The sequence below is a fragment of the Octopus bimaculoides genome, chromosome 6 (assembly GCF_046866305.1).
Source record: "Octopus bimaculoides isolate indiv1 chromosome 6, ASM4686630v1, whole genome shotgun sequence".
NCBI lineage: Eukaryota > Metazoa > Mollusca > Cephalopoda > Octopoda > Octopodidae > Octopus > Octopus bimaculoides.
In genome coordinates this window covers 110,051,320-110,063,819 of record NC_142933.1, presented here as the reverse complement: position 1 = coordinate 110,063,819, position 12,500 = coordinate 110,051,320, and the positions used below count along the sequence as shown (strand labels likewise).

At 39.5% G+C, this 12,500-nt stretch overlaps 1 protein-coding gene across 2 annotated transcripts in view; it reads right to left on the bottom strand.

Moving 5' to 3' along the window:
• The window catches only part of LOC106879616 (carbonic anhydrase 2), a 93,096-nt gene that overhangs the window by 78,719 nt on the left and 1,877 nt on the right, over window positions 1–12,500 (bottom strand). The window contains exon 1 of one of the 2 annotated variants that reach the window (XM_089354434.1): window positions 1,411–1,461. The exons of the other annotated variant lie outside the window; for it this stretch is intronic. The gene's annotated coding sequence lies outside the window, so the exon portion shown is untranslated. Of the gene's footprint in view, window positions 1–1,410; window positions 1,462–12,500 lie in introns of those variants that run through there. 2 annotated transcript variants of the gene reach the window in all.

Here is a 12,500-nt window from a genome sequence, read left to right as displayed (position 1 = left end):
CATAAGAGGGGATCCATCTACCTATCTAAACCTGTAAGCTCTCTCTCTCTCTCTCCATCTCTCTCTCTCTCTCTCTTTCTCTCTCTCTCTCTCTCTATCTATCTATCTATCTATCTATCCATCTATCTATCTGTCTTTCTATCCTATTCTCTCTGTCTCTGTCTGTCTGTCTGTCTGTCTGTCTCTCTCTCTCTCTCTCTCTATCTATCTATCTATCCAGCTATCTATCTGTCTTTCTATTCTATCTATCCTATTCTCTCTGTCTCTGTCTGTCTTTCTGTCTGTCTTTCTGTCTGTCTGTCTCTCTCTCTCGACCTATCTCTGCCTATCCGTCTATCAATCAATCAATCTATCGATCTGCCCGTCTGTCCCTGTGTACACGTAACACACACGATGGTATCTTCGGTCGAAAACTGTGTTCAGTTTTTGCGCCAATGATACGTTTCCAGTGATCAAGTGTATGCGCTACACAATTCGCTCTCTTCTCTTCCGTCAAATGGACGTTGCCTGAACAGGTTCACGTCTCAAGTTACTCTGGCGAAGTGATCGCAGCGCAGCATGAGATGCAGTGTTTTGCACGAGAACACAAGGCTCCAACCGGTCCAGAAACTGAAACCAGGATCTTGTGATCGTCTATACAACACCCTAACCAGTAGGCCGTAGCCATGAACGCCCTCTCATTTCACACACACACACACACGCATCACAGCAAGGTAGATAACTCTAATATACTGCTGGTTTAAACCAAGCGGTAGTGAAATGTAGTCAATTGACTTTGTGATTTGGTTACATGGTCGTCAATTCACTGCAATTAGTAGAGAAAATCTCACGCTAGGAGGTATTTTAAACACAAAATTAACAAATAAACTAAATTACTCAAATCATATGAACTGAAGCAATTTTTTGGCGAACAATAACAACGTATGTAGAAGAGGAGTTTGTTAACAGATGGAAACAATAGATGCGTATCGATCTTGTTTGATCTCGTTAATAATGCACATTTATCGGGATCGATTAGACATAGAAATGATCTGACCACTGGCGGCTTGTAGATAAAATTAATGGGGGTGTTGCTTCAGAAAATTTTTAGCCGTTGTTTTAATATTTTGTAAAAGGAAACAAACATATAAAAAGAAAATTTATACATAAACTTGATCGGTTCGCGTTTTAGCCACTGGCGAGTGGTGTGTTTAATTTGTTCACCGAACACATCCATGAATTCCCCCTTGTTTTTCAAAAATCCCCCCTAAATCACAAAATAAGAGAGGACACTGTGCCCTATTTTCCAAATCCTTGCAGCAACACCGAAGCTGGAAGCAAGATAATAATCTAATTCTACACTTTATCACATTCAAGAATATATAAAACGTTTTTAAGCACAATACATGCGGAGTCAAAAAGAAACGCTACCTTTCACCGGAAGTGCCACTGTCGTTCACGCAGTGCTCTCTGTTCCTCGGACATGTGAGCATGCGCACAACTGCCAAACACCGCATCACTGGAACTGTGAAGCGCACAGTTCTATACAAGGATTTTTGTATTTTTTTTTATAAACTGGGGGATAGTTACTGACGTTAAGCTCAAGGATTATATAATGTGCAAGTATAAAGAAAGAATTAAAGAAAAAAAAAAGGACTCATTATATTGAATGTTATCGAGTGGAAATAGGGGGTGCCGCAGTTCCACAGTGCCTATGCACGAGCCACCACTAGATCTGACGATTTTGAATCACAACAATAGGACCTCACAGAACTATTGAGCAGGTTTCCCTATATTAACAGCAACGACGACGACGACGACGATGATGATATCACAGAAGCCCAAGATACTGAAGGCATCATGAAAGGACGGAATACAAAAATATTCGCTAAATAATGTCAACTCCGTTTTAACAGCAAATGAGAAGTGGACAGCGTTTACATCCAAATTGCTCTCGTTTGCCAAAAAAAAAAAAAAAAGAAAAAAAAGACTTCAGCCCCTAACCACTGAAAAATACAGCACCACCCCACCATTTTGCTACATAGCCATGTCAATTAATTTATGGCTCTAAATGTAAATTTAAAATTCAAATTGAGAAGCTTACTTGAATATCTTAGCTCTAAAACTAGGTCAAGATATCAATTTAAATTTCACGTCAGAGTTCTCAGTTTGTAAATATATAAGTTGGTTGGTTGGCCTATTGTTTTGATTTAAAGAATGATTTGAAATAAAATTATTTTAATTGCTGCATTAAAAAAATAGTAATAACTGCAGTGGTTTAGCTTCTGTCACGCTAACGTTTTTGTCACGCCTTTTATTTAATATTAAAAAGAACGATTCTTTGGAGAAAATCGTGTTAATTAAAAATAGTGGTCAGACTACGTTTGTTATTTACAACGAATGAAAAAGTATTAAATACATCCTGTTGCTTCTAGTTTGACTTTCAATTATCAACAATCCCGAGAAAAAGGTCTCCCACATAAAAAAAATAAATTATGCCCACACCTTTTATTAGATTTTCTTTCTTCAATGTAATAAATTAACGTGTATATTATCACACACATTCCCATTCAAGCAAGCGGATTCATTTAAAGACGCCCGACAACCCGGAAATCTAAACATTTCTCTTTGACATTTGTTTTCCTTTCGGTATTCTTATGAAAACTCGGTTATTAGAGCATTTATAGGTTCAGTGATGTACCTCTGTCCATTGAAATTCTAAGTTCGAGTTCAGCCGGGGTTGATTTTTGTTTTTCATTCTCGTGGGGTTATTAACTGGCACCCCGTTGTTTATTTCAACAGTTGATACAATCAACGGAACAGCCCGCTCGTGAAATTAACGTGCAAGTGGCTGAGCACTCCACAGACACGTGTACCTTTAATGTAGTTCTCAGGGAGATTCAGCATGACACAAAATGTGACAAGGCTGGCCCCTTTGGAATTACAGGTACTACTCATTTTTGCCAGCTGAGTGGACTGGAGCAACGTGAAATGAAGTGTCTTGCTCAAGGACACAATGCACCGCCAGGAATCGAACTCTTGAGTTGCGGGGTTACAAAAAACAATCGACTAACCCATCACGCAAATGAGATTGATAATGGACTTCCTTAAAAGTAGAAACCATTATCGTAAAATAAGTACAGTCTCAAGGGCAGGTTTCCATGGCAACTGAGATAGAAACAGGCCATTCTTGAACGAGCCGCTAATCCATGGTGGGGTTAACCATTTTCAGCTGACTGGAAGGGGGAAACGTAAAATGAAGTATTTTCCATAGGAGCACAATGCACCGCCGCCCGGTCTGGGAATCGATACCACGATCTCGCGATCATGAGTGAAACACATCTAACCACTAGGCCACGCGCCTTCGCTAACATCACCATAAAGGATTGGTTAAATCGGTTGTTCAGGCGATAATATTTTAATTGCTACGGTTAATTCATAATCCTTTCACAACAAAATCCTCAAAGAATTTGACTTTTGAAACAGAAAAATGATTGAAGAATTGAAAGAAATTCTAAGACTTCTCAGGGTGGAGGGTTGTCTGTGTGGTTAAGAATCTTTGCGACCGTGCAGTTTCGGGTTTAGTCCCACTGCGTGGCACCTTGGGCGAACGTCTTCTACGATAGCCTCGGGCCGACCAAAACCTTATGAGTGAATTTGGTCGACAAAAACTGTACGGAAGACCGTCATTAAATAAATTACACACACACACACACACACACACACACACACATTCAAGCACACAGACATACACACAAACGCCCATATATACACGCGTGCACACACACATGCACGCTCGCACGCACCCACCTGCATTATGTGTTTTGTTCGTGTTTGAATATGTGCACATAATTGTGGATTCATGAGTTTGTGTATAAATGTATTCTGTGAATGATGTGACGTCACGTATATGAGCAATGCACATCTATCTGTGTGATGAGGGAATGCAGCATAAGATATGTGGGGGTGGGTGTGGGGGCAATGTGTCTTTTATGCGTAAAGTTCATATAATGCATGTAACTGATAGCCAGAGAAAAAAAAAACTTATTCAAGGAGTGATAAAGTGGATGGTGGGGGTCATCCTTGGAATTTCGAAGTATGAACTGTTGTTTGTGCACACACACACACACACACACACACACGTAAATGTAGGTGCGTGTGTCCTTTTTGCGTTTGTCCCTCCCCCCACTGCTTGATAATCGGTGTTGGTTTGTTTACATCTTCGTAACATAGCGGTTTAGCAAAAGAAATCGGTGGAATAAGTTGTTTGTTGCTGGCACTCCATCGCTTACGACGTCGAAGGTTCCAGTTGATCCGATCAACGGAACAGCCTGCTTCGTGAAATTAACGTGCAAGTGGCTGAGCACTCCACAGACACGTGTACCCTTAACGTAGTTCTAGGGGAGATTCAGCGTGACACAGTGTGACAAGGCTGACCCTTTGAAATACAGGCACAACAGAAACAGGAAGAAAGGGTGAGAGAAAGTTGTGGTGAAAGAGTACAGCAGGGTTCGCCACCATCCCCTGCCGGAGCCTCGTGGAGCTTTAGGTGTTTTCGCTCAATAAACACTCATAACGCCCGGTCTGGGAATCGAAACCGCAATCCTATGACCGCGAGTCCGCTGCCCTAACCGCTGGGCCATTGCGCCTCCACCAGGTGGAATAAATACCACACTTTCAAATATAGACTGGTAGCCGATTTGTTTGACCCTCCAAGACAGTGCCACAGTTAGTAGCAGTCGAATGACTGAATTGATTAAAAGATAAAAGATAAATTTTAGAATCGTTTTGTAACCTTTGTTCATCTGAAGCGGTCCGTCACTCTAATTCTTCGGTATTAGCATCCTACTCTCATCAGTGGTATCAACAGCATTAAAGCATTCATCAGACATCATTTTACCATTTACCGTTTACCTAGGTGACCGGGTATCCGACCACCTACTTGACTGACGCCGATTATGCTGATGGCATAGGGCTCTTTGCAGACAACACAAAAGATGCTGAACGTTTGTTCCATCTCCCGGAAAATGCTGCCGCTAACATAGGACCATATGTGAATGAAAAGAAGATAGAGTTTATCACCTTGAACACAACAGGTGAAATAAGGACCATCAAACAGAAAGCCTTGAAAAATGTCAACGAGTTTACTTACCCGAGGCAGCAACATCGTGTCCACTGAAAAAGATATCAAATCTTTCATTGCTAAGGCTTGGGCAGCTATAGATGGTCTTAGGACAATATGGAAGTCAACCCTACCAAATAAATTGAAGAGACAGTTCTTCAGAGCAGTTGTGGAATCTGTGCTTGTATATGGATCTCCAACTTGGACCCTCACCTAGAGACTCAGGTGCATGCTGGACAGTGCCTACACCAGAATGTTATGTGCAGTGCTCAACATCTCTTGGAGGGAGCACCCAACAAAACAACTGTTATATGGGAATGTACTGACTCTCTTGTCAACACTCCAAGAGCAGAGATTGAGGTTTACTGGCCACTGCTGGAGAAGTAAAGAAGAACTTGTGAGTAATGTGTTGCTGTGGACACCAAATCATGGTACCACAGCAGCTGGAAGACCATAGAGGATATATATATATATAACAGCTTGCAGAAGATATTGGATGCCAAGTTGAAGACCTAAAAACACTAATGGAAGATCGGGTGGGATGGAGAGGGGTAGTCAGGCTGATCCTGGTAATCAGCCTGACTGGATGATCGCTCGATAAATAAAACAAAACAAAACCGTTTACTTGTTTCAGTCAGTAGGTTGCGGCCATGCTGGAACATCACCTTGAAAACGTTTTAGTCGAACAAATCGCCCCCAGCACCTATTTTCTTTAAGATCTGGCATTTATTATATCAGTCACTTTCCCGAACCGCTAAGTTACAGGATGTAAGCACATCAACACTTGTTGTCAAGTGGTGGCGTGGGGTGGGGAGAGAATCATAGACACGAAGACATACAGGCTCTGATGAAACTGTAAGGCACTCAACTATCAGTCCACCGCATCTGATAGTGGAAACAGCTGTAAGCTGATGAAATTCATAGGATCATCGGTTATTTCTTTATCATCTCTTTTCTTACACACCTGTCCAATATGTCACACCATGGAACTGAACCCAGAACCATTTCGCTGCGAAGCAAACTTCTTGCCACACAGCCACATATTTTTCCAAGTAATTTGCATTCTTAGATAATTCTAAGAGAGCTTTAGTGAAATATCCTGCTAGAAAGGTAACAAAGGTTATCATATCCTTGTCTTTATAAAATGAATGCTGAGATTTTATAGGCTCAAACTCACCACATCTGTGGCAGAGGCGTGGTCGATTCGCTACACGGTCCACTGCTCTCAGAAGTCGATCACGGCATATCCGCGATCAACTGGTGTTGGCGTGTTTACTTTCCTGTAAATTTGCGGTTCGGCAAAAAGGAGCGATAGAATAAATACCAGGCTTTACAAAAAAAAAAAAAGTAATAATAAGTCGATTCGTTCGACTAAAAATTCATCAAGGCAGTGCCCCAGCATGGCCGCAGTTGAATGACCGGAACAAGTAAAAGATAAAGGATAAAAGTTACATTTGGAGAGGGTGAGAGAGAAGGAGGAGGAGAGGGTGAGGGTGGGGGTGGGGAGAGACGTCAATAACTCGGTTAAAGGAAGTTAAAATGTTACACCTTTTTATTCGTCTTACAAGGAAGGTAACACCTTGTTCAATGCAGTTTAATTCTTTGAAGTATCGAAATGAATGTCACACAGGTAATAAAAATTGGGTGTTGCAGAGAGCAATTTCTGAGAACAAAATTGTAATTAATTAAATAAAAAAAAAAAAAAGTTGCAATATCACTTCTGCAACTAAAACATATGAAGCAATCAAAAAAAAAAAAAAAAAAAAATGTAGTTAAATAACACAAGCGCATAAATATACATTTGTGTGTGTATGTGTGTGTGTGTATGCGTACATGTGTGTGTATACATACATGTATTTATATATATGTATTTATGCATGTAGGTATATATATAATATAAATATATATATATATATATATATATATATATATATATATATATATATATGCATATATATATATGCATGTATATACATATATATATATGCATATATATATACATATATATATATGCGTATATATATATATATATATATACACATTTATATATGCATATATATATGTATATATATGTACGTATATATATATATGTATATATATGTATGTATATATATATATGTATGTATGTGTATATGTATGTATGTATTCAAAGTATGAGAACGTAACAGAAAGCAATGTTCTTCAAGTTTTGTGGCACAATATTCGTGACAGCATCAAATTAGGATTCGTCAAATGCAAGCACCAAGATTGGTTCGATGGCAATGATTTTCAAATTAAACCTCTCCTAGAAACTATGCACGAAAAACACAAGGCTTCGATCTCAGACGAAAACTCACCAGCACTCAAATATACACCTCTGCCTCTAAGAAAACATCTCATAAAAACGTGAGTGAGATGCAAAAATTATTGGTACCAAAACATGTCCAAGAGGCTGCTGTCTTTCACAACTTGAGAGCGTTGTATGACAATCTGAAAGGTGTATTTGGTCCAAAAAGGGTGGCATGGAACCAGTTCTTTCAAACGACGGGTCAAAAGTCTTAAGCAGCAAGGATGAAATTCTGAAAATATGGGCTGCAATGAAACCCTTCAGAAGCCTATAATTGAGGAGCTTGCGGAAGATCCTTCTCTGGAAGAGATAAGTACTGCTGTCTGTTTAAGAATTTTCCAATGGTAAAGCTCCAGGATAAGACGGCATTGCTATAGAAATGTACAAGTATGGTGGTAGACAACTTGTAAGAAAGCTGAGCAAATTGATTTGTTTGATCAACAATTTGAAGATGCATCTATAACGCACTTGTACAAAAACAAAAAGGAGAGAGTGTGGATAGCTGGAATAATTCTTGCGAGGATCATCCTTAACCACATCAATAAACATCTAAATAAACAGCATATATCCTGAATCCAAATGTGCATTTCAGGCTGAGGGAGGCACAGCTGACATGATTTTTGCCCTTCGGTAAGTTCAAGAAAAAGCATGTGAGCAAAAATACTGATTTGTACATGGTCTTTCTTGACTTGACCAAGGCCTTTGTCACAGTGAATCGTGAGGTGCTGTGGAAAATTTTTGTCAAAAGCTGGTCTTCCTGATAAAATGATAAGGGTAATGGTATCCTTGCATAAAGGAATGATGGCAACAGGGATATCTAGTAGTCAATGTTGAGATGTGTTTTAGCTCCCATATTCGTTTCAATGATGCTCCAACATTTTATACCATGAAGGTATAAAGGTCCAGTTTCGCTCAGAAGGAGGTCTATTAAACCTAAAAGGGCAAGGTCTCAGAGCAAAGAAAAGACCAAGAGATTCTACGCGACTTTCTGCTAGCTGATGATTGGGCTTCGATTTCTCACGCATTTAAGGGAATTCAGGAAACGGTGGACCAGTTTGCTGTGGCGGTTTGTGCATTTGAACTGAGTATCAGCATCAAGAAGAGTGAAGTTTTATTCCAACCAAACCCTGGGACAGGACATACTCAAGATTCAAATGTGATGATTGCCAACGAGCCACTCAAATGGGTCAGGTCATTTAAATATCTTGGAAGGACAGTAAACTTTAAGATTACTCTTGATGACGAAATCAATGCTAGACTGTCTAAGGCTACAAAGGCTTTTGGAAGACTTTCCCATTGTTTGTAGGATGAACACGGTGTCAGTCTGAAAACTAAATGGGTGCCTACAAATCTTGTACTTTGAGCACATTTTTGTATGGGGCAGAAGCATGGACTCCCTACTTCAGATATATATATAAAAAACCCGAAATCTTCCATGTGTGCATTGCCCCCATTGTGACTTCACAGCAAAACCCATTCCTGGACTCAAATTACATTCACGCAGCCATCACAAATAGATGCAGCTTCTTTCAGTCCTTTGTTTTTGAAGTTGTTTTCTCTTTGTCTTATATATTTTTTTTTTGAAAATCTTCTCCTTCAAACATTCATACGTCGAAATCGATGGGAGTAATTCCCTCACACATACATACATACATACATACATATATATATATATATATATATATATATATATATATACATACAATACAAGGTTCGTAGTTCAGATAGGTAGTATTACAGCAGAAGACAACGCAATGTCATGTGTGGGTGGGTGGAGGGGTTTTAAGATTTATAGCATTGATGGAGGGTAGTGAACTTGGAAGTGGGGGGGGGGGGGTGAGATCGAACAGAGAAGCATCTCATCCCTGCAATTTAGAGTTAGTTCTGTTACCTTTTAATTCAATTCTACAAGAGTTTTACGGTTAAAAGCAAACTATAAGGTCACTCAGTTGTTTATATACTTACTTATTTAACAACCTTTATATATATTTATGTGTGAGTGTGTGTTCTATATATATATATATATATATATATGACCACCTCTGTCCGCCATTCGCCATAATTGATCACTAGTCACTAAGCCTTTTTTTATTTTCTGTCTCTGCTTATTTCTGTGTTCCTTTCTGTTGAAGAGCGTAGGCTCGAAACGTAAAGGACTTTCTCACTTCCCGAGCGTTAAAGGAATATATCTGTTTGTTGTTTACACACCCGTCTTCGTCTTTTGTTTTGTTTTTCTTTTTGTAAATTCCAACTACACACACACACACACACACACACACACACACACACACACACACACACACACACACACACACACACACACATATATATATATATATGTTAAGAATACGAGGGGTTTAGCTCATTTGTGATCTAAATGAATAGGTACGCTGGGTAAGTGCTATAGTTGGTCGACCATTAAGTTCCCGAATCACACCAAAGGCTGGATCTAGGGATCTGTGTTAGGGTTCCGTTATAGCATATATATATTATATTAGAGGAAAAATCAAAACCAAGGCAGAACGAGTATCTCAAGTCATTTAGAATAATTTAATTAGGGTAATGTGAATTTGAAGTCTTACAGCTGTTTCTGGGATAACCCAAGTGGTTGGTTAGCATGTCCATGCAGTGGGTATTTATTCCATCATCAGAGAAAGGTATAAATATTTTAGATGGGGAAAATTTACAAATCGACCCAGGACTTATTCTTTGTAAGCCTAGTATTTATTCTATCGGTCTCTTTTGCCGAACCGCCAATTTACGGGGACGTAAACACACCAGCATTGGTTGTCAAGCGATAATAGGAAGACAAACACAGACAAAGTACACACACACACATACACACGCACATATATATACACGATGGGCTTCTTTCAGTTTCCGTCTATCAAATCCACTCACAAGGTTTTGGTCGGGCCGAGGCTATAGCAGAAGGCACTTGCCTGAGGTGTCACGCAGTGGGACTGAACCCGGAACCATGTGGCTGGGAAGCGAGCTTCTTACCACACAACCACGCCTGCGCCTATGTTTATTTATATATATATATATATATACATACATACATACATGCATACATACATACCATCATACACACACACAAATCTCTTTCTTTCTCTCTGTGTTTGTGTATTTGTATGTGTGTGTGTGCGCGTGCGTGCGCATGTGTAAATCGTATAGCACTTTGGCGGGGGTGATCTTTGTGGCTGATGCATATACGCAAGATTTCTTTTTATATCTTATCGCATGGTTAAGTCGCTTGGCTGAAGTTAAGTTTAACAGAAGAAATGGGAAAAGCTATAACGTACAACTTTCCATTTCGCTATGATACTGGAAATTTAATAGAAATTTCACTGTTTTTCCACTATTTTTGCCATGTTGAAGTAACGCAAGTTGTTTGATTACTGAATGAGGCTGTCATCTTTTCTAACATTGATTTAAAATTTTGGCACCAGGCCAGCAATTTCGGGGGTGGGTGGGGGGATAAGTCAGTTGGAAATGCTCTGGAATAGATTCACCACCTAAATTGAAACGCTTATTACTAGAAATCCAATGAATTGGAAGTCAATTCATATCAGGATATAAATACTTCAGATATAAATACTTCAGATATAAATACTTCAGATATAAATAATTTCAGATACTTAACATGCACAGAGCAGCATTTTCCGTTCAATATCCATGAGAATCAAGTACGGAAATGACACCGACTGGGGACGTCCCATGTTAATTCTGAGTAACTTCAGTTTTCGGATGAAAACACAAATAATCTCTTCGCAAAATTTAACATGCCTTTTCTTTTCAAAGACAAGATTTATTCTCACCTGCATCGTCTTTATTTTTCCCAAAGGTCGAATAACTGGATTTACAGGGATTATCCTCCTTTTTTTTTGCTTAGATTCTTTATCAAAAAGATTCAAAGGTCCATCCTGAGCTCTAGACTGGTTTCCTGCATTCTATAGTGTATGTATTTCACCCATCCGGGACGGGACACCGATTCGTCGCAGGATTACTCCTTATCTGCAGCTGAGTTGAAAGCTTTTGCTCAAGAGCACGGCTCATCGCCCGATCCTGGAATCGAAACCACAATCTCACAATGTGTGCACACACTCTAACCACTAAACCACGTGTCTCCACGCTTGTTGTCTCTTAACACACAAGGAATAAGTTTATTTCCCCCACTAATTGTATGAATATTTCCAATTCCATTGTATTATATATGAGAGGTGACACCCCAATGCCATCAAACTCCTGGCAGTAAGATTTATGTGTAACTGATGCGGTCCCAATATCTTTTTTTTTTTTATAGCCTCTAAAAAATGTATGGCTCCGTGGGGCCGATGTAGCCCCCAACTGAGCGTCACTGTTCAAGAGGGTTAGCAACATTAAAATCAAAAATAATTGTTTCGGATTGAGAGTTAGTCGATACCATTAGCCCTAGCATCTGACTGGTATTATATTTTATCGATGTACGAAAAGAAGGAAAGACAAAGCCGGCCTCGGTGGAATTTGAACTCAGAACATAAAGACGGACGAAATGCCGCCAAGCATTTTAACCGGCGTGAACGATTCTGCCAGCTTGCCGCCTTTATAATAATAATGATGATAATAATAAGCTTCTGATTGGAAGTGTTATCATGTACATTGTTTTGTCTTGGTATAAAGGATGGGTTACAGCAAATATTCTGCTCAATACTACAGATTTGCTTGTCAGTTGTTTGACCTTAACCAGTTGAGCATGTCCCTTGGTGGTTGACGATATGTGCATCTCTGATCACGAGCAGAAGTAGTAGGGGAGCATCAGAGCCATGTGTTGAGAGGAATTCTTTGGGGTTTCGATAATTCACATTTGAAGACATAAGCGTTTTCTTCATCATCCTTAAACAACCCTTATTCAAGGACCTTTTGAGCGAGATGGGTCATGCGCTGTTTATCTTGATATGAGATCACTATGTCGCGAACATCTGATTGTGATGCATGTGCCTGGTGTACCCTTATCAGATGGGTAAGTCATGATGGGTATACTGGGCTTCGTATATTTTACCTCAGTGTCACTTTGATGGCATGCACTGCTCT